The 21,574-nt window shown below is 40.3% G+C and overlaps 3 long non-coding RNA genes across 5 annotated transcripts in view; 1 reads left to right on the top strand and 2 right to left on the bottom strand.

The window, feature by feature from the left end:
- Positions 1-21,574, bottom strand: part of LOC128811597 (uncharacterized) — a 69,460-nt gene that overhangs the window by 19,025 nt on the left and 28,861 nt on the right. The window lies entirely within an intron of this gene.
- Positions 1,200-3,726, top strand: LOC128811604 (uncharacterized). Of its 3 annotated transcripts, none has more exons than XR_008438406.1 (4): positions 1,200-1,420; positions 2,194-2,276; positions 2,908-2,991; positions 3,429-3,726. It is a non-coding gene; the product is annotated as an uncharacterized LOC128811604 (long non-coding RNA). The 3 variants fall into 3 exon arrangements; XR_008438405.1 differs by having other exon boundaries at positions 2,194-2,423; XR_008438407.1 differs by having other exon boundaries at positions 2,194-2,423; positions 3,425-3,726.
- Positions 3,605-9,956, bottom strand: LOC128811613 (uncharacterized). The gene is made up of 3 exons (XR_008438409.1): positions 9,817-9,956; positions 7,030-7,090; positions 3,605-3,680 (listed from the first exon to the last, which is right to left on the bottom strand). It is a non-coding gene; the product is annotated as an uncharacterized LOC128811613 (long non-coding RNA).

Raw genomic sequence — 21,574 nt, 5'->3', positions numbered from 1 at the left:
ACTACTAATGGGGAAAATAGAAAGAGTTAGAAAATGTCATCATCTTCTCTTTTCTTAGGAGCAGTAATTCAAAGTGAATAGAGTAGGCATGTTCGATTCAAAATTATTTTCAGGAAGAAAAAAAATGTAGTGAGTCTATTTATAATGCAGTGATTCAGCTCTTCTTATAGTACTTGTGGATAGTTCCATGGCAGAGAAGAAGGCAGCACATAAGAATTATTGACTCTCCCTTTAAATAGTTTGCAAGGACTTTCTTAGCCCTTACTATATTCAGCCCTTACTATATCACCTAGCCTGTGCACTGGTAATAAAAGGTTTTGGACAATTAACTTGGTTATATTGGAGTCCACTGCTGAAAAAAGAGCAAAAGACCTGGAGTGCCCCAGATGCTCCCTCAGCACTGGCTTCTGCTATGGACAGAGACCATACGAGGCCAGGGGAAAAGATAATTTTGTTTTTCTAACATTGGCAAAATTAAGAAAAGGAAGATATTAGATTAACAATGGCCACATTAATGTTAATTTTCTTGCTTGAACAAACATACTTTTGGAGGAGGAACAGTAATCCATAAGTAAAAAAAGCCTTTGAAGACAGCCAGGCAGAGACAGCCAACATTTAAAGTTCCCATGAACCTTTTGAAGGCAGATAATTCCACTCAACCTCCCAATCCTCAGTGTGATTCCCACTCCTCACAGAGGGCACAGACACCCACACTTCTGTGTGGTTTAGCCCTCTGGAGCAGTGGTTTAGGCGGTGATACCAATTTCTCGTCCCTTCTCCCTTCTCTCCTATCCTGCAGAGGATGAGGGATGCAGGTTGCAGAGTGACTAAGCTGCACTCCCCAGCACACAGGGGCTTCTGCCGGCAGGGGGTGAGAAGGGAGGACATTGCCACTAGGTCAGTGTGCTGCACTGAGTCAGTCCCTGATGGAAACTCAGCTCAATTCCAGTATGCATGCAGCTGGACAGCTGCCACAGGAACCCTGCAGCTCCCTGCCTGGCACTGCCCCAGTACACACAATGGAGGCATTCTGGGGAGGATGACACCATGGAAAGTTTGGAACCTTCTGCCAGCTGGATTCGGTGTTTCTTTAGGACACCCATGACAGCCACAGTTGTAACTGCACACCAGTTGAGGTGTGGGAATAGGGAAGCCTGGCCTGGCCTGCCCTGAGGCCACAGTGTTGAAAGTATTTTCTCATTATTCTGGGTATTGTTTGTTTGTCAGCTGGTGGATGTGTTCCACCTGTAGTTATGTCTTTCATCTCAGTGCCTCTTCTACTCCTTGCTTTTCCCCTGCTAGCAGAGTAGAAAGAAATGTGTTTGCCTTCTGTAACATTTATTATCAAATTCAAACAGAAAACACTGAACTGTAGTACTGCCTGAGTAACCTGGTGTGATACACCCACGCAGGAGGAGAGGTAAAGAGTACAGCTTTTGTGAATGATATTCAGGTTCAGCTTGCAGGTTTGCAACTCTTCTGAAAAACTGAAATGACTCCTGCAGCAAAGACAGTGAGCAAAGTAATTTGATGGAGTTGCTCTGGAGGAACACAAGGGAAACATGTGTCTGACATCGGCTCCCAAACATTTGCCCCTCTTCTCTGCTCAGCCCATGATCTGGAAAGCACACCTGCACACACCCACACATGCTCTGTTTTTGTCTCCATTTCTGTACCACTCTCCATTTCAAACCTTTTTTGATTGCCATGGCTTCAAAATAGTCCCAACCTCCTTCTGCAAATAAAGCAGAGATTGTGGCTTTGCATTTCTGTGCCAAATGCTGAGGGCCAATGGCATTCCAAACACTCATAAAGCTGAAATAGTAGGTCAGTACAAGTACACACTGCAAAATCTCCTGGAAGAGGAGGCAGTGCAGTCCTGCAGGATGTGGGTCTGGATCTCCTCCTCTTCCTCTCTTCCTCCCTCAGCCCCTGACTCTTTCTCATTCCCTCCCAGTCCCCTTAGAGCAGGAGGACTGACACTGGTGGCTTTTGCCCATTCACATGCTGTCCTAATGAGATACCCTTATCCCAGCCTGATTCCATCCTACTCCATGTATACCACATAACCTACAGACCCCCTGTGGGTCCATACAGGCCAGAGCTTTTCACAGCACAGTGATGGTGAGGAAAACATAGCAATGGCATTGTATAGAAAATCTCACTTCGCTCTTCTGCTGCTGGCTCCACCAGCAGTTTCTTTCTCTTTAGAGAGCAGAATCAAGGGAGAAAAGTATCAAAAGTGCAGTGGGGCCAGACAGGAGCCTGTGCTTGAGGTGAGAGCACCCAGCGATTGGCACAGCCTGGTACCAAGTGCATGAAGATCAGCAATGCTGCCACAGTGTCACTGTGCCAGGAGCAGGATGCATGAGGGTTCAGGACACAGCTTGTACTGCCACGAAAGCCACTCTGCCTTTAAAAAGGTAGACAACTTTGAAGAATGTCCTCTCACAGCTAACTGGCTTTGCAGGCCAGTGTGAAGAGGGAAAAAAAAGCCCTCCTCATTTTCCTGCTGCCACAGGCACCAATCACTCACCCCATCACTCCCACTGGGATTCTGTGTCAACCCTCTGTCGGATTTACAGGATTGCTCTGGCAGATCTTGCCTTGCTCCCTTCTTTTGCCTGCGGGGAGGAGGCACGTACCCACAAGTGGCCTGCCTTGCCTAGCTTGGCCACATTCAAGGAGCACCACATGATTGCCATGCCTCTTTGGTGAGGCTTAATTTACAGGGACAATCTCTTTTCTGACTACTGCAAGTTCACTCAAGGCTCTTAATGGATGTTTCCCCTGAATCATGACTACTGACAAACATTCTTCATTAAAGTACTAAATTAATCTCTGCTGAATGTATATGATGCAGCCTGAAGCCCACCTCAATCTCCATTAACTGTGTTGTTCTTGCAGCCGGGAGAAATAAGATTTATTTTAGTCAGTAAAGTGAACAAACACCACCTGTGAACCACTCAGGAAGCTGACCTGTGCTAGAAGGTGACATTTTTACTGTTCCTTTTTGATTATAATGAAGGCTAATGGTGCATGGATTATTATGTTTCCAGCAAAGCTGCCTTTTTCAGTTGAAAATGAGGTTTTTGTCAATTAAATAGTGCATCAAAGACATGTAGACCATACATATGATAATTCAATTTAAAAATACTGAAAGAAGCTTTAAAGAATGGCATTGTAAATGACAGATAAGATTTTTTTTGTGGTTTGAGTGAATTGCTACTTTTGTTCTCGTGCTCTATATAGTGATCATAGACTGATTCGGCCTGCAAATATAAACAGGCTCCTTTGCTTTTCAGAAAAGTCACTGGCTAAAGTAACTTATACAGTGCCACTGTTTTAAGGATAAACAGGCAAAGTCAGTTCCTTATCCTGTCAGTATGGAGCTCTGACAATCACTAATTTTCATGTTTTGAAGAGAGATGGAGGAACTCTTTCAGTGAACTGCATGGGACTTTCAGAACATAAGTAGAACTCAAATGAAGACAAGAGTGGCTCTTTATTACATCTCTTTTTCACAGTAAATGCAACTTCTGGAAAGTTCAGAGCCCGTAAGAGTGAGGCCTTTTCCATGTATGTTGGAAAGCAGGTTTTTGCCAGCAAAGTCAAACAGCATGTGCCAAGGAGACAGTGCCTTCCCACTTTGTCCTTCAAGATGTACTGTGCTGGATTTCCTGCACATGGATGACAGTTAAAAATAAAGTCAAGAATTATGTACTAGACCTTGCATTCTGCTACGTCCTCTGTCCTGGGACTGTCTGAGGGTGTCACAGCCTTAACAGAGCTTAGGGACTTTAGCATTCATTAAATCAGAGAGGGCTGAGAGTATTCAGAGAAGGGGGAGGAAGAAGCAGAGAACAGATGAAATCACAAAAGGTTCAGGCATGGTTAGGATAGGATAGGATAGGATAGGATAGGATAGGATAGGATAGGATAGGATAGGATAGGATAGGATAGGATAGGATGGGATAGGATAGGATAGGATAGGATAGGATAGGATAGGATAGGATAGGATAGGATAGGATAGGATAGGATAGGATAGGATAGGATAGGATAAACCTTTAGGTTTTATGCTCATCACTTGTTCTCCTCTCTCACTACCTGAGAACACTAGATGAAATCAGAGCCATATGGGGAGAACTGGGATGATCCTGTTGACTCCTGCTGATCTGTGCAAGAAGTCAGAGCAGACAGAAATCATGTGCAGAGATTCAGAACCCAAAGGATGGATAAACCTTGAGGAGAGGAGAGGAGAGGAGAGGAGAGGAGAGGAGAGGAGAGGAGAGGAGAGGAGAGGAGAGGAGAGGAGAGGAGAGGAGAGGAGAGGAGAGGAGAGGAGAGGAGAGGAGAGGAGAGGAGAGGAGAGGAGAGGAGAGGAGAGGAGAGGAGAGGAGAGGAGAGGAGAGGAGAGGAGAGGAGAGGAGAGGAGAGGAGAGGAGAGGAGAGAGGAGAGGCTTTTAAAAGAGGTACTTTAGGTCTGTTCAGGACTAACAAATCTTGTGAAGCAGATAAATTATAGACAGTAAGATTAATGCTGTAGTGATTATTGCTGTCAAAGGCATCTAACTCCTTCAGATTCCCTGGAAAATCCCTGCACTGATGCAAGTTTCACTGATGGAACTGAGTATGGGCTCTGACTAGTACAGGAAGAAATAGCTCCCACCATTTTCATGCTTTATCTATGGTTTCCATAGCAGATTTGGCAACATCTCAAAGCTTCCTCAGCCTTATACCTATTATCAGTTACGTTAAGTTACAGTGCTGCATTTTAATTGCTGGTTTTTCTGAGACAGAGGGAGCTGAATCTAAATATATCTCAAGCGCCAGCAGTGATATTTAGCACAGCTACTGTAATCAAGCATTCAGCCACCGCCAACAAATAAAACTTCTCACTTGAGCAAATAGATTCTCTGAAAAGCACCTGAATGTTAGACAAAATTTCTTTTTCTGTTATTGTGATATCATTAGGAGGCCTCAGCTTTCTTGATTGGCAGGGTGTGCATGTAAACTGCCAAGAAATTACCCATTTTTGATCACAGCTCTTTTCCTTTTCTGAATGCAGATACTGACAGCTCTAACAAAGATGCTCAGCTAGGAAGCTTTTTCTCCAGTAAGAGAAATGAAATATTGCTGAGTTAAACCCACTAATTACAGTTTATAATAACAATACCTCCTGGGGGGAAAAAATTAAACTATACTTAACTGCTGGGTTTTTTCTTTAAACTAGAAGTTTGGCTACAGTCTGATGGCTAACTACTTGTAAAACTCTATTCAGCTGGTACAGTCTAGCTGGCAGATTCCAGAGCAAAAATCTACACCTCTCCTACAGTATAGGCATATTTTTCTGTCAAACCATTTGCTTTGTAATTCAAGTGCAAAATGTAATGTATGCAATAGGAAGCAAAGTATTTGAATAAAGATCATTGAAAAAACCCTGAAGTACATCCTTCATTTTGAGTATTTTAAGAAGCTCTTGGAAGTTTTGCAAGCCCATATGGGATATTTTAGAAAGGGAAAAAACACTAGGTAAAGTGCTTAAGGCTGTAGTAAACCTTGCAATTGCAGAAATTTACACCCAGAGTTCTGTTATTCTATCCCAGTGCATGAGTTCCTGTTCTCTCCTGAAGTGTTGACACCTCCAAGGCCTTCCACTGGGACAGGAAAGTTTTTCTCACCCCTTTTCCCCTCAGAAGATGTCCAAACATGACTTGTATTCGAGAATACAGAAAGATTGAGCTCTTCTAGCAACATTTTCCAATATTATCAAGTTTTATCCTTCAGGACTGAAAGCAGTGCTGGAGACAGAGAGACACATACACACAGATGCAACCACTGGGCTTTTCAATGAAGTGGGAATCAGTGGGATAATAGATGGCATTGAACTATTGGTTTTTTGTGGGTTATTTTGCTAATTCATTCTGATGACTTGCACCAAAGCTCAGGAGATCAAACAGAAAAGTATAAATGGCATTGAAAACTCAGGAGGCTACTTTCTTAATGAAAGCACTGTCTCTCATTTAAATGATAACTACACTAAGTGAGCAGGAAACACTGAGCCTGATCAGAGAAGTGAAGGTGAGAATATTTATTTACATTTCTTAAAAGTACCTTTTTTTTTTCCCCTGGGAAATAGTAATCCAAAATGGACTACAAAAGTAGAGTATTTGCCTGGTAAGGCAGTCTTCAAAAGCTCTGTCTTGTGATGACCCAAGATTTAGCTCCTGCTATTCTTAACCTATTCTTATTCCTTGATCAGAGCTTTGTTTTGTGTGTCTTGCCACTGAAATCAGTCAATAGAGAATGGGGCAAAGTCTCAGTGATCAGAGACAGTCTGGAAACATATTCTAAATTATTCAGCTTTTACATCAAAATCTAAATGTGTCTATTGACACATGAGACAAGTCTTTGCAGCTTCCTAAAAGATGTCAAAATTATAGGACTAGAACACGAATATTTTTAATCACCCTTATTATGTTATTTTAATAACTCAAAATACAAATCCATAATCCTCTTCTGAGTATTTCAGTATTATATTTTTAATCCATATATTTAAAACATTATATCCCAGTGTGTCCAATACAATGCAGCATTAAAAAGGAAAATTTCAGTTGAGTACACTTTATTGCATGGGACAAAAAGGCACGCAATGTTTTAAACAAGTGGCAAAGTTAAGCCAAACAAAGAAATTGTGTTGCAGCTCCTACCCAAGATGAGGCACACTCTGAAGTCAGCTGAAAAAAGTGAAAAATTTGTCCCAGTGAGAAACAAAAAGTTCAGTGCTAATCAGAGGCGTGCTCTCTGCTTAAAACGTGAGGATATTTATTATAGCTCTATTTCTATGGAAAGCTCATACCTACAACAGCTGAAGTACAGATGCAAAACAGCTGAGTTTCAAAATGACAGATCATGAGATAATTGCAAACTGTTTAGTGTTTAATTCAGTGATCCTAGTCAAATTTGCAGAAAAAAACCCAAAAAATAGCAATGCCAGTGGCATTGCAAGTATACAGTAACTTCTACTACCTGATTCAGAACTTTCAATCTGCATTCAAGATCAGCCAGAAATCTGACATCTCCTCTGGATCTAGGAGAAAGTTTCAAAGGTTAATGCCAAGGATAACATTCCTGAGTCTGCTTCTTTAGATGTTCAGTGAAGTCCCACGCCTGTACCCGTCTCTCACTTTCTCTTTACATCTCTTTCACGTTGGTTTCTTCTCCTTATCTCAGACTCTGCTGAAAAGATGTGCCCCTCTGGCTGCAACACAAGACACGAGGGTTCAGAAAAGCTCCCATGTCCTGTGTTGTAGCCGGAGGTCTCACAATAGTTTAGAGCAAACCCTCGGGTATGCAGGTTCCTTTTGCAGCCAAAGCTCTTTTCCTGCACTTTTGAATTCAACCTATGTGTCAATCTGCGAAAGAAAAGTGCAGAAGAATGGAAATCAGGTGCACAGATAACACTGTGTGCTGTTGGTACTGTTAACAGAGCAAATGGAAAAAGCACCCAAGTAGCTGCCAACCTGGGGCAGAAAAGCCAAGTTCTGACCTGGAATCTGCAGCTGCCATTTAGTTGACCTCAACAAAGACACACCAGCTCACCGCAGATGGAATCAGCCCTACTGAGTTTGCAGCATGATCTCCAGATCTTGATGGTTGAAAGTATTTCTTTGGCAACTTTGCCAACACCAGTTCTTTCAGTAGCAGATAAAGCTAAGCGAATAATTAGCAACTAATCATGTAGAAACAAATGCTGCCTTTTGTTTCTTGTTTGCAAATTACCCTTACACAGATCACAACATTTCCAAATTTGTTATGCAGAATTATTTATGAATGCCTTCATAATTAATAATTCCAGGTCTGAAGATCACTCATAAGGAGTTGTGAACATTTGTAAATCACACTGCATTTCTAAATTATATAAGCCTTGTAAACCTTATTCCTGATGAGGTTAGTTGTCTAATTAACTAACTGACTCTGTGGATATGCAGTTCAAGAAACCACTTTTGGTTAACATTCAAACTTAAGAATTTAAAGGGTAAGCATTGCTGAGAGCAGTTTCTGCTAATAAAGCTCTGTACCAAATATCCACAGAAAACAGCCCCTTGAAATGGTTCAAAGAGTTAAATTCAAATTCACTTGTGAATCCAAGCAGATATTCACAGGACAGCATTTTTTTTTTACTGTTTGCTCAACTCAAGTCATAAATTAATGCTAACGAAAATATTCAGAGCTGTTGTTGAATTTCTTATGAGTTTAGTATTTACTTCTATGTGTACTTTTCCCTGTGGACTTACATTTTGCTCCCAACTGAAATGGTTTGAAAAGCAGAGCTTGAAAATCCCTTAATATACTTATGAATACATCTCTCTCTACATATATATCTATACATATATGTGTGTGTCAATCCAGCACAATATATTGCAATGCATTATAATAAAGATTAGCACTTTGAAGCCAGGTGCACAAGACAACACTATTGCTATCTCAGTTCAAAAAATATTTGGCAGATTTATTGGTTTTTTGTCTCTGACTCTCCACATATTACCTTTATGCTGTTGCTACTTTAACTGGTACTTTTGCTTCTCCAAACAAACTTGAAGAAGCGAAGAAGTGGGTGAGGAAATGAAGTGTACTTGGCTACTATTTTTATGAAGATGACCAACTGAATGCCTGTTCAGGCACTCTGTTGATAAGTACTCACATTAACAGAATTAAGCAAATTACATAAGCTGTTTGCTCTAAAATGTCAAACTTCTGTTCAAAAGATTTTAATTTTTTTAAGCTTCCTTATCTACTTCAAATAAAAGTCACAGCTATCAGTTTGTTCATTTCCAAATTTATCTTGGATGGAATAAAGCACAGTTCAACTGGTCAGACCTCAGATTAGGCAAAGGACAAAACTATGAATTAAAAGGTCTTTCCCTACAAGAGCGTCAAAAGGAATGCCATCAGTATTTTTGCCAGTAACATGGCTCTTAAGGTTGCCTAATGATGAGTGCAACAACAGTTTTTAGCTATTAGTCTGCAACTTGAAGAATCCCCAGATCTTTTTATGCATGTATTCTAAGATTTTTGCTACAAATGATATAGTTTATCTAGAAATTAGTTATTTCCAGCCACCTGCCTTTCATATCTCGGCTGCATAATAAAAAAAATACCCAACCACTTTTACATTCAGTGTGAAAAAAAGTCATGTTAACCAAGCTCCATCTGTCTTACCAATTCTCTAAACTGTGCCTATAAGGCACTAAAAGGAAATCAAAACACGGAGTACTAGAAACTTGGGACCCAAAATTAATCTGCTTTTTACAGAAAAAGTATGTTTATATAAAACTAAATGATTCACTTTATCCCATTTCTACAAGGAAATTCAAGGTTATAGCTGAAATTGCATCCTTAAATATTTGCTGATGTCCTCTGGAAAAAGCATGAAAATATTCTGAGTTAGAGAAGATTCTGCTTAATTATTCTGCACTTCCTCCTTTTGTGTCTCCTTGTTTTTGTTCACTGAAGGTATTTCTGAGAGAAGTCTGGGCCCACCAGGCTCTATGGAAGGGTCTCATTGTTTGCTCTGTGTGACACCTCAGACAGGAAGCAGGATGTATTAGCAAGCAACCTGCTGTACACAGAGCATCCTTTTACCTGTTTTATACCACCAACAAGGATAAGTTGATTTATGGATAAATGGGAAACCTGCTCATTCCTCAAGATTCATTTCCCTAGTCTGACACTGCAATCATCTTTCACTCCATGGCTATAAACTTTGAGTCATGATGAATACTGATGGAATGGAGGCAGAGATTTGCAAATCACCTCTTGCCTGGTGTTTCACTCCCCTCTTCCGCAGTGTGAGAGGAAGTTGGAAGCTGCAGTGAATGATCATTGAAATCTGGCCTCTTAGCTAAACTGGCCAGTGTAATCCTCACAGTGAGTCAGTCTTTCAAGAGCCATCACTGGCAGATATCATTAGCCAGACAGTCGCTGCTTCTGTGGTTTGCATAAGAAGCAAGAACATAACATGTTCATATGACCTCAGAGGTGTTCAAGGGGTTCTTTCTCCAGGATGAGGAGATGCTATTCCATACCTGGTCATCAAATCAAACCCCTAAACTGGAGGTCTGAGAGGAATTCTGACTTCCACCACCATGCCCACATACAAAATTTGGTGGTGTGGCTGGACCCAAAGTGAGAAGAGAATTATTTTCCCGTTTCAGAAACACATTACAAGAATACTGAAGCCACAGAATATGAATTTCAACTCAAGCCAGGGTGATTTTTCCTCATTGTCAAGCCATTAAATGTAAACTAGCACTTTTCTTTGGATCTGGATACTGTCTTCTCTGCCCAGGGAGAAATTTCTTGCCACTGTTGGAATCAATTTTTTTTCCCAGCCTCCATGCTTTGTAACAATTTTTGAGTTTCACATCTCTTCCACACCACATCTCTTCCACACCAATTCACCCTTTTTTTTTGGAGAGGACGTTTTTGCCGGGGCACACTAAAAATTTTGGTCATTTTATAGAAAAACAGGTGTGAGTATGTGTTACAATTTACCTAACCACTGTGAATTAATTTGCTGTTTAAAGTGACACTGTGCTAATTACATATCAGCACATTAATGTAGCTACAGGCTGTAATCATTTCCCTTTGAATGAACAGTACATGCTTCCAGCAAAGTTCTCAAGAACTGTTTTGGAAGTCAAGAAAGCAATAATCAATTCTCTTATGCTGCTACTTCAATATAAAGCAAAGAACTGGCTAACTTTATTTTTAAGTAGATCAATCTCTATTTATTAGCAGTAAAACGATTTTGACAAACTCTGCCCTTTCATGAACACAAACCCTTGTGGTACTCAATAGGTACACATGACCTCAGGCAGAATTTGGCCCTCAGTGATCTTAGGTGCTCCATTAGCCTCTTCTTCTGATCTGTATCCACAGGGGGTTTTCCCTCATTCCAGACTCCAAAGTCTATAAGCATGCAGCTTGGGACAAGGCCTCTGTGGGTCATGCAGCAGTTCTGCGTTAACATGGTCATACAGAAGCATTTATCAGTGGTGACTGTTAAACTTTAACTAGCATAATTTGAAAGAGCTAAAGAAAGGAATTTACTTTTAAATGTGGAAAGCTTTATATGATATTTTCTGAATTAAAGACCACAATTTAAAATAATCCTGTAAATTGAAAATCTATATCTGATGTGGCTGAAGAGGGACTTCTAAACCTAACTGTCTTAAATATAGATTTTAAATCAATATGAGTAGTTTTGGAACATTACTGTTCAAGGATTTTGTGCCACTGCAGTTAAAGTATTATTAATTCATGCTCTTATCTTTTTCATTTCATAAAGTGTACGAGGGGTTTTTTTCCTACAAGTCTATTAATGTAGGAACTATAATCCATCTTTTTCTATTTCGCCTTGGTATTGTCTCCCCAGATCAAAGTTAGATTATAACACAGAGTGAATCCCATAAATTACTTTGAATTATTTTAGAGAAAAAGAAGGAAAGGAAAAAAAAAAGCAGGTTAAAGTCAGAAACACATCACATATCACACAATTTACCAAGAAGCAGTCAAGGCTGCTTGAGATAATCTGCTAAAACTCAGCCATAAAAAGTTTGTTTAATTTCTAAAGATGGCAGATGTCATAAAAAAATAGGCTGATGCAAAAATAAAGCCTCCAGAGTCTGGCAGTTCTGTTTGGATGTCAATAAAAGATAATGTAACCTGTCAAATTTGCAAGCATGTTTTATCCAACAATCATATTCTACCTTCACCACTCAAGCATTACCTTCCAAGAAACATCCGCATCTGCCTGATTATCCTAAAATAATTCTGATGAAGAGAGCAAGCTGCAAATTAAAAGTGTCTTCCTCTGACTAGTTTTTTCTATCTTCCCCCTACCCACTTTTCAATCCTTCATTTTTTACAGTTCAGCTAATTTTTTCTTGAAAGGTTAAGGAGTTAGCAATTATTTCAATGGCTCTTGCAGATTTAGGCTAAGTGTCTCATCTGGCCTTTATTTTAAGGAGCTTCCCTTCATTCTTCATACTCAATGTCTCTCGGTGAGCACTGAGATTATTCCAGAGTTGTGTAACTTGGAGCTATTCTGCCTGTTCCTAGCAGAGCATACAAACCGTGGTATGGAGATGGCCTGTTGTGCTTCACACTCCATTGAGCTGGGGTTGCACCATCAGGCAAAATTCTAAAGGCTTGTTCTTGTTTTATGCTGATTTAGACATATTCTCTCTTGAGAAATAATTTTTGTATCCCTATATCCACTATTAATTCTCCAAATGTTTTAATTTGTCTTCTATTAGCCAGCCTTCACTTTCTTTTACCATCAGTTCATACATTGTGACTTCGCAAAGTTTCAGACGTTGCTTAACTTTTTCCACTATATATGTTCAGTCCTGGAACGAGGCCCAAAAAAGGGCACAATCTTAACAAATCAAACATTTATTTTGAGGCTTCTGCTGCCAGTCCTCATCACTGAACTGTGAAAGTTCATATCATATCCCCATGATATCTCATGTTGTTATGCTTGATAGATTCAATCATCCTGGCCACTGTGTTTCTGGAGAATCTGTCCAAATTCTTCATCAATCTCCAAAGAAAGCCTGAAAGTCTAAAGCCCTGTTGCTTGTTTTCCAGCTGCACAGCAAGCATGCATAAAATGTATGAATCAATTAAGATCAAAGCTATTTCAGGAGATCAGAAGGATGGAGCACTGGGTCAAGGTGAAAATGGTTCACCTTGAATCATGTTCCATGATTCTCTGGCATCAGTTTTTCCCAAATCAAGGAAGAGAGAGTGAAGCTGGCCCAGCACTTCCACTCAGCACAGAAGAAAACCCACTTTCACCACAGGACTGGCATCAGTTTGAGAGGAAGCTCTGTCTTGTCAGGCATATCCACTGGATATCCAGTGCTGGATATCCACTGGCACGTGCCAGCACATCCTGCAGTAGAGGTGCTGTGGCTTGCACAGTTCAGGCTCCTTTGCCTCTCTGTCCCTGTAGGGTAAGGATGTACAAGGAGACTGTCATGGTCATTATGACCAGCCATATTTTTTTTTCCCACTTCTTATTCAGCTGTGATTTGAGTTGTCCTTTTCCCATAGAAATGAGCTTGTGTAACAGCATTCATGTCCTGCTTGTGAGCACTTAACATCATCTTTTCACTGCTTTTCAGGCACCTATTTACAAAGCAGAGTCAGGCAGTTATTAAAATGGACCTAATTAATTAAATGAAATAGCACTAAGGGAAGGCATGTGGACTGGTATAAAAGTTTCATCTAGTGGTACCCTTCACAGATACAGTGACCCTCAGGCCAGTGTCTCCATGGGCTGGAAACAGTGCCACTGAGTGTTGCTTCCTGGAGAACTGAGCATCTATTACAGGTATTTTACACCTGGAAACCTTGCCAATCCCTGGCTTATCTACAGTTATATGGAAAGGGTGGGCCAGAATTAACAGTGAAAACAAGATTTTAAAGGTGGAACTGAACAGGCATCTGCTGATGTATGTAAAAATCCTTGGCAGGTTTAGAGCTGGTGTCCGGGGGCAGCAGAAAATAGGGTTGGACACAGCGTGACTGGTGTGTCACACTGACACAGAAACGAATCTCCCAGACACCATCAGGCACACACAGCACTTGGCACGCAGCTCCTCCCAGCCAGCCCATGGAAAGCCTGTAACTTCAATTTTGCAGAAACCGATTTCCATATTTATTGTTAAGCCACCATCAGTGTTGTCCAAGATATGTAACTGAAACATGCTGGAGAATGGAGCTGATGATGGATTTAGAGATGATCTAAATTTGCCAGTCTGTAGGTGGTTTTGTCCACTGCTACTTCCTTCCACTACTAAGAACTGACTATTGCTTCCAGAATTAAACACTCTATATGAAGAAATTTTTCCCACAGCACAACTGTCAGGAATTTGAAATGAAATAATAATAATGTACAGTCCACTTGCTGTCTAATGTATGTGTGGGACTGAATAGTACTTTGCAATACATTCCCTTCTTACTGAATTACTCTAACTTCAAACTGAATTAAAGCACTTAGCTGTCACTTAGTTGTCACTACATCATTGAACTTTGATAGCTGGATGCATTCCAAAAGCTGGGACTGCAGTTGCTTTTCTTGCAGAAATTCACAAATAGGGAAAAAGAGAAGATTTATTAAAATTAAAAAAAAAAAATTATTCCATTTTCAAAGCTCTGCTTCATTCACCAGTCTGGAAAGTACAATTAGGATGTGAAGCATGTATCAGGTGGAAACACCCCATCCAGGTGAGGGCCTGCCGTGGATGTGTTACCAGACTCTTCCTGTGCAGTAGTACAGCTACAGCTCTGGCTGAAGCTCTGTGTTTAGCTGTGCACCAATCAATACACTCAAAAACAACACCCCCACTGGTAACTTCTGCAAAACCATGTGGATACCTGCTACTGAATTCAGTGCAACAGCCCCACACACTCTTAGTTCGTGTCCCTCTGTCTTCCAGTAGTACCAGTTATGCTGAATTGTGTGGGAACACACTAAACTATGGATTATAAAAATTTATGCTAATTTATTGCACTATACAAACATTGCACCTAGAATTCTACCTCCAGGGCACTTAACACCAGCTTAGCTGCTGCTTAGGGAACTCAGGCTGTAGCTGTGATGGTACTGAGCCATGCACTTCTTCACAGCCATTTACAACAGCATCTACACTACAGTATTTGCTTTTGATGGGTCCCACTGTACCACTCTGATGAAGGAGCAAAGTCAGTAAGAAACTGCACTCGCCAAGTCTGGTGCCTGTCTGCACAGCACAGACTTCCTGCTCTTGTTACATTTGCCTGGTAGTGAAGGAGGTAGGCAGATAGACAACCTGATGAAACCGGCTACCAGGAAATCATCCTGCTGTGTTCTCTGTGTCTTCAATTACTCTTTAATTCAGAGAAAATTTTGTGCAAAGTTCTTCTGACTCTGAACAAGCATATATATGTCCATTCCAGTTCTTACAAACATGAAAGACTATAAAAGATTATGTTACCATCCTGTCCACAAATGCCCTTCTGCTACCCAGCCTCCACAGAGAACAAATGCTTTCACTTACAGAAGGAATAACACACAAGGCATTTTTTGAAGTTCAGGCTATTGAAGTACAGTTTTTGAGCATTTCATATACTTCAATGACTATTCTTGCAGCTAACTGGAAAAGAAAAAGGACAGACACCCAAAAATAGTAAGTAACTAGTCTGAGGTCATCTGAGGTCACACACACTGTGGCTACAGTGTCTGGCAAGGGTAGGATCAAAGCTCAAATATTCTCAAAACACAACATGTCTGCTGTACAGGGGTGAGCCTGAAAGCACGTTAGCTGTTACAGCTGAGGAACATCCTCCAGAACACGTGCCCTCGCAAGACCGGCACATCAGTGCACGGCTTTCACAGCCTGCTCACACACATCCTCCACTGCCTGCCTCCAAGGCAGCCGCTGCGAGGATGTGACGGAGGAGGCAAAGCCCATCACCCTTGCACCTACTCTGGACACAACCTCTTCAAAGGGCTCTACGTATGTCCAAGACACTGGACTGGAATCTGATTCAGGGGCAAATGTGCTTTAGGAAAACTGCAAATTTTGCGTGACTTTGGGGGCATCATGTTCAACACTGGAAATGAAATTAAGAGATAACAGAACAGAAGGTTCCCACAGATAGCTGTGGGGGTGAAAATGGGAAGAGGGAAACAGAAAACAAAAGAATCAAGCATTTATATATTATTACAGGAATCATTTGGTAGTATAACCTTTGGTTACTCCAGATGCCAATAGCCCTTCTGCAATGTTGTTCATGAAAAGCAGCATACGAAAAGTACTTTGGCTGGATTTTGTATTTAATTAAAATGGCTTAGATTGATCAGTAAAATGCATTTACACAGAGTGCATGTGCCATCTGGGTAAAGTGTCTCTAAGTAAATCTAGATTAGAGTTTGTGGTCTGATTTTAATTCAAATGAATAATCCATAAATTAATTTAAATACAGTAAATGGTGAGAGCATGCTAAGGATACTTGGTCCAGTGTGAGCTGAGCTTCAGAAAAAATGCTGTCCAGTGATAGCAAACACAGTTGAGTTGAATGCCAAGGGACAGCAGGGAAGTTTTTGGTGGGACACAACTTCAACTTGGAACTCTGAACACTTTCTAAAGTCAGTCAGATGAGAGGAGAGAGCTGAAGAAGGTATAAAGGCATGCACATATGATAGACAGTGAGAGTCGCTGGTAGTTTTCAGTGAGATGTTTGCAGAATCTGGACTCTCTGAGTGTGGGAAGCAGCTCAAGAGGACCAGTGCAGGTTGTGGTATGTATGGTACAGGAGGGGAATGTGGGGCTGAGAGCTGATCCTTGTGGTGGAGCTGGTGGTGACCTACACTGGCTTTGTTTTTGCCAGCAATCCAGTGCTAAAATCCACTGAGCACCAGCCTCCTGCCAGCTTCAGCAAAAGAATATGTGCTTGAATTATCTTTGAGGATTTGTGTATCAAATGGTATTGTTGCTGTCATCTGTCAATCCACCCAGAGCATTCTTCATCTTCAGCTTGGGAAATGCTGATTAACAGAGGTGGGAGAAGGTGGACGTCTGGGAAATTTGTAAAAGAATATATTCGTATATGCAAAAAAAAAAAAAAAAGGAATACTAGTATTCAGTAAATTAATTTTCTGAGATTCTTAAGGAGAAGTTTATTTCTCCTTAAGAGGACACAGACAGGTAGAATTATCCCCTGTAGATGTTTTAGTATTCAGACAGACAGATTACCTTTGTAGTCCTGCATAAAAGAATGCAGGTAAAGAAAAAATTAACTATTGAATAAAAACCTTTTCTGGCGTTCAAAAGTTCAAAAATTTTTCCTCTGGTAAAGACCGTTTTTGTAGCTCAACTCTAGGTAAAAAAAAAAGAAAAGCAATCTCTATCACTCCAAATTATGCTCATTTACGAAACATATACAGAGAACATGCTCTACAACAAATCTCTGTGTCTTGTTATAAGCAAGGAGGCATCAAAATCCATAGTAACAGCATTTATAAGAGAAAGATCAATACGGCATCTGGTATTTCAAAGGCAGAAAATGATTCTATTAAATTTCTACTGGTAGAAAATGCACTAACAAAATATCTAAAACCCATGGTGGGTTTTAGCCTCTCACACTGTGCCACTGGATAAATCATAGGGAAACTATCAAAAAATTCTTTGTAAAAGATGCAGTAGGACCTGCTTTACCTGCTTCAGATTGAAACAGCAGCTCTCCAAGAGAATATTGTGGCTCTAGACATCACTGACATCCGCCAATGTGCATCTTATCAGAGCATCTCTGTTACTGGGATGTGGGGGTAAAGCTTAAGATTTGGGGGGTTTTGCCTTAGGTGCCACTGTTCTAATATTGTCTGTGTGTGTGTGTGTGATTAATTCAGTTGTGCTGCTAGAAAAACAATAAAAATAGTAACAAAGAGTGAAATACTCTGATTTTGATTCCCATTTTAGATACATAAAAGCAAAACCTAAGAAAGATGACAAGGGGTTAGATCAAAGGTCTGTCCACTCCAGCAGAGTATCCTTTTTTTACAGAATTGACATTAAGAGGTCTCTGAGCACAGTTTTTGCTCCTGGGACTGTTCTGGTGTTTCAACTAAAAAAACTCCACAGAGTATGGCCATAAGTGGATGGTTATGGAATCATAAAAACAGGACAACCATATGTTAAAACTTGCTAATAATTTCTCTGCCTTTAATGATTTTAGCTCAGGACCTTATTTCTCTGAATATGGGCTTCAAGTATTTTGCAATGCTCAGTGGATTTATTTTCAAGAGCTTCAATCATCCCTTGTGAATTTTTAGAATCTACCATGTCCTTTGGTGAGGACTTTCACAAGTGATCTACCTGTCATGGGAAGAAGGGAATGAGACAGGCTTAGCCAGTGGGAAGTTACAGTGTCAGCCCACTGGCTGTCAGTGTTGTCATCTACTCTGCTGGGGACTCACAAATGGATCTACAGAGCAAAATAGTCCTGAAGGATGATGATGAAGTAGATGTTGATGGATATATGCGGAGGGGAGTCCCTCAGCACGAGACATCAGAGGAGAAAGCATGAAAGAAGCTGCTTAGGTGGCATTGGCGTGTAGGAAGGACCAACCTAATGGGATTCCTGGAGGGAGATGGCACTCATGGCAGCCTCAGACTTTGCCAGAATGGGGGTTCTGTGAATATAGTACTGAAGAAGAGCTCAGAAGAGCAATATAGAGTCACATTCTCTTTAAAATACAAGACAAGACAGATATCACTAGGCCAGGAAGAAATCTAGGAAGTTGTATCTTTGTTCCTTAACCTTTATATAAGTGATCAGTCATACAGTTCCTTCATTCTTCATGTGGAATGACTGCATTCAGAGAGGAGGTTAGCCTAAAGCACCTGCTCCCCTCTTCCCCTTGGAACCTGTGTGAAGGCCCATTTTGCTGCAATCACTGACCCTTTTTTCAGTCAAATACAAATATAACTATTCATGAGACCTGTAAATAGCTTCAGCTTAGAATAACACTCAGTGCTGAAGACAGTGACAATTAAATCATGCTAAAGACTGGATTTTTAGATGCATCTGAGACAAAAGCACAGCAACTGGTACAGGACCTTAGGAATTTGTACATTGGTAGTAATTAATACCAGTCATTAACCTGGGAGCTACAAGGGCTGGTGGTGTCTGAAGGCCTCCAGTGGTTGCTAATAAATCCAGGCTTTTATAAAAGGAACAGAGTAGTTATGGATAAAAGCAGTAGGATGGATGTGACAACCAGCAATTTTAACTTATCACCTTGTAGCTTTATTTTTGAAAGCTTTTACTTCCCACTGATTGCAGGCTTCCAATTTTGTGTTGTCATGTAATAAATTACAAAAATTATCTTCTTTTTTTTTTCTTTTTGGCATAGTTCTTCATAGACAAAGTGTAGAAAGAGCTTCTTTTTTTTTAACAAAATGAATTAAGTATTGCTGCCATGGTGATTATAAGAAGAAATGAGCACCAAAACGTAGCCTAAAAATCTAGATACAAATTTAAAATTCTCAGAAGCCGGGGTATTTTGGTTTAGTCTTTTCTAACAGGAAGATTTTGCTGTGTGTATGGGGGGATGGGGGTCATTTTGAAAAGCAGATATTTGACCCTTTTCCTGAAAGCAGAGGACTGTCTAACTTAGTGATATGTCTGAAGGAGATCTGAAGGATACCATACATAGCAGGGAAATGAACATCCTCCTCTCATCAGAAGTGTGAAGGAGAAGGCATCATCATCCCTGAGGTGGCTGTAAGGGTGGCACCCCTGTGCTGATCACTTCAAAGCTGTCCCGTCTGATCAGGAACTGCCCTATTTAGCACTAGGGTAGTCTTGACTCTAACATTTATTAGCATTCACTGCCACATTTACTGCTCACTGAATTGAAATTCTAAATATGTATTCTAGACCAAAAGGTCTACTTGTCTCCTTTGCTGACAGTGCATATGCCTTGACTGTAACCATTGCAAAATGTCAGTAATGGAAGCAAAGAGAAATTGTGAAGCTAGTAAATATGTTTTCAATATTTAAGTAATTATCTCCTATGCATTACCCACAAGAAGAGGACAAAGGTGTTGTGGGTTAATTAGAGACCTAAGAGCACAAAGAAATAAAAAAAAAATGCTTTACTCAAGCCCGCAACTTTTCTAGACCAGACGTAAAACCAAAAATTGGCTGTAAGCACCTGACTAAAAGGTAAAGTCTTTGCATCAGAAATGGGTACTGAAATCAAAGATGCAAAGGTTTTGCCATTAATGTCCCCCTGTGGCTGGAAGGGAGCCCAGGGACTGACAGCTGAACAGATCTCTTCCAGGGACACAGAGATGGTCAATTCCAACTGCTCAGCTCCCTAGCAGGTGTGGCATTTGAGATAGGTCACATTTTACAGTCAGTGACATGAAACCATTTCACAGTGATCCATGCACTATAAGTTATAATATATTACTCAAAGTATTTTAATCACCTAAAGTTCTGGGACCTCAAAGCACATATTAATTAATGCCTTTTTTAATTAGCCCTGCCTCAGAGAGAGGAAGAAGACAAAACTGTGCAACCTTATTAGCACTACACTCTAGATTTGTAATTAAATCCAGAGCACACAATATAATAAGCATAAGGACTTAAAGCAGTGGAATATTGGTCATCACCACAGCAGCCTCCCACTGTTGTATTTTTTTTTCCTTAACATCATACTTCTTTCTTCCAGTTTCCGCAAGGGAAAAGGCAAAAGAGTTCTGCTCCTCATGGCCCAAACTCAGCTCTGTTCTTGCAGTAACAATATCATCTTTTGTGGAATTATTCTATATTCCATTGTACTCAGAAGAATAAACTATTATTATGAGGAAAAATCTTTCTGGCTATCAGCCACTGTGTATCTGTCTGCAGGCACAGAAACCTCTGTTTTGCTGCCTTCAAGCATTTTGCCTCTTTCACTGTCCAAGAATTGCTGAAGATGCTTTATTTTAAATTTCACAGCTGCTGGATTCTGAAAGGAAAAAAATAGGTTCTTCTTATTTTCTGTCTCTTCATGATAAATTAACTGTGGGCAGAATGGGCAAGTCAGTGTTCAAAGGTCATCAGTGGAAAAGCATCAATACAACACCCAGCAGTATCAATCTTTAGCCTCCTAGCCTTGCCAAATGACCAAGCTAGGAAATTCCAATTACTGCTATTCAAGCATCTTATGTGCATTAAAGACACTAAAGACAAACAAAACTCCAATAAGCTGACATTCTCAATCTCTCAAAGTCAGTAATGTTGCTCTTGTTGACTCCAAGTCTTTTAGGATAAGACCTTCAGAGCCTAATTACAATACTGGGAAAGAAAATTATCTAGTTCTGTACTGGTACTATCATATAGCATTAGTTTTCAACTTTGTTTTGCTTGCAGCTCCTTAAAATTTACCCAATAGGCTTGATTTTCTTAACAAAGTTCTACAGACACCCTAGGAGTGGTTCTCATATTCGCAGATAGGTATGGGTCATGCATTGGAAACATCTGCTAAGGGGAAGCAAATGACATTAATGTAAAAAATCCCAAAACCTTACCAGCAACTAAATACAGGAAAGTTTTGTTTTCTTTTTCTTATTTCATAGTAATTAACAATATTTTTTACTTTAAATGGCAACAAATCCCCTCAATTTCACTCCTCCTGCTCTATTCCGTGGAATTTCTCCAAAGAAATAATGAAGTTGAATAGTTATGCTTGCATAAATTGCTATTACTTTATCAATGCCTCAGCCAACAAAAGAATTTTTCATGCCCCTGCACAATAGAGACAGAACTGAACACCTTTCAAGATATGTGCTATATTTCAATATGTCCTGGTGACATGCAGAAGTATATTCTGAAAGGAGTAGAGATGGAAGAAAGGGTGGAGAGGGAAATTTTTACACTCATGCTTCTTTGTAACGAATTCACCAATATTAGAACAAATAATGCTGCCTTGCTCCTGAACAATACTTGGCCAATAAATTTTGCATCC

The sequence above is a fragment of the Vidua macroura genome, chromosome 1, assembly GCF_024509145.1.
Source record: "Vidua macroura isolate BioBank_ID:100142 chromosome 1, ASM2450914v1, whole genome shotgun sequence".
NCBI lineage: Eukaryota > Metazoa > Chordata > Aves > Passeriformes > Viduidae > Vidua > Vidua macroura.
The sequence above is the reverse complement of the archived record's forward strand: the minus strand, read 5'-3'. Positions and strand labels throughout refer to the sequence as shown.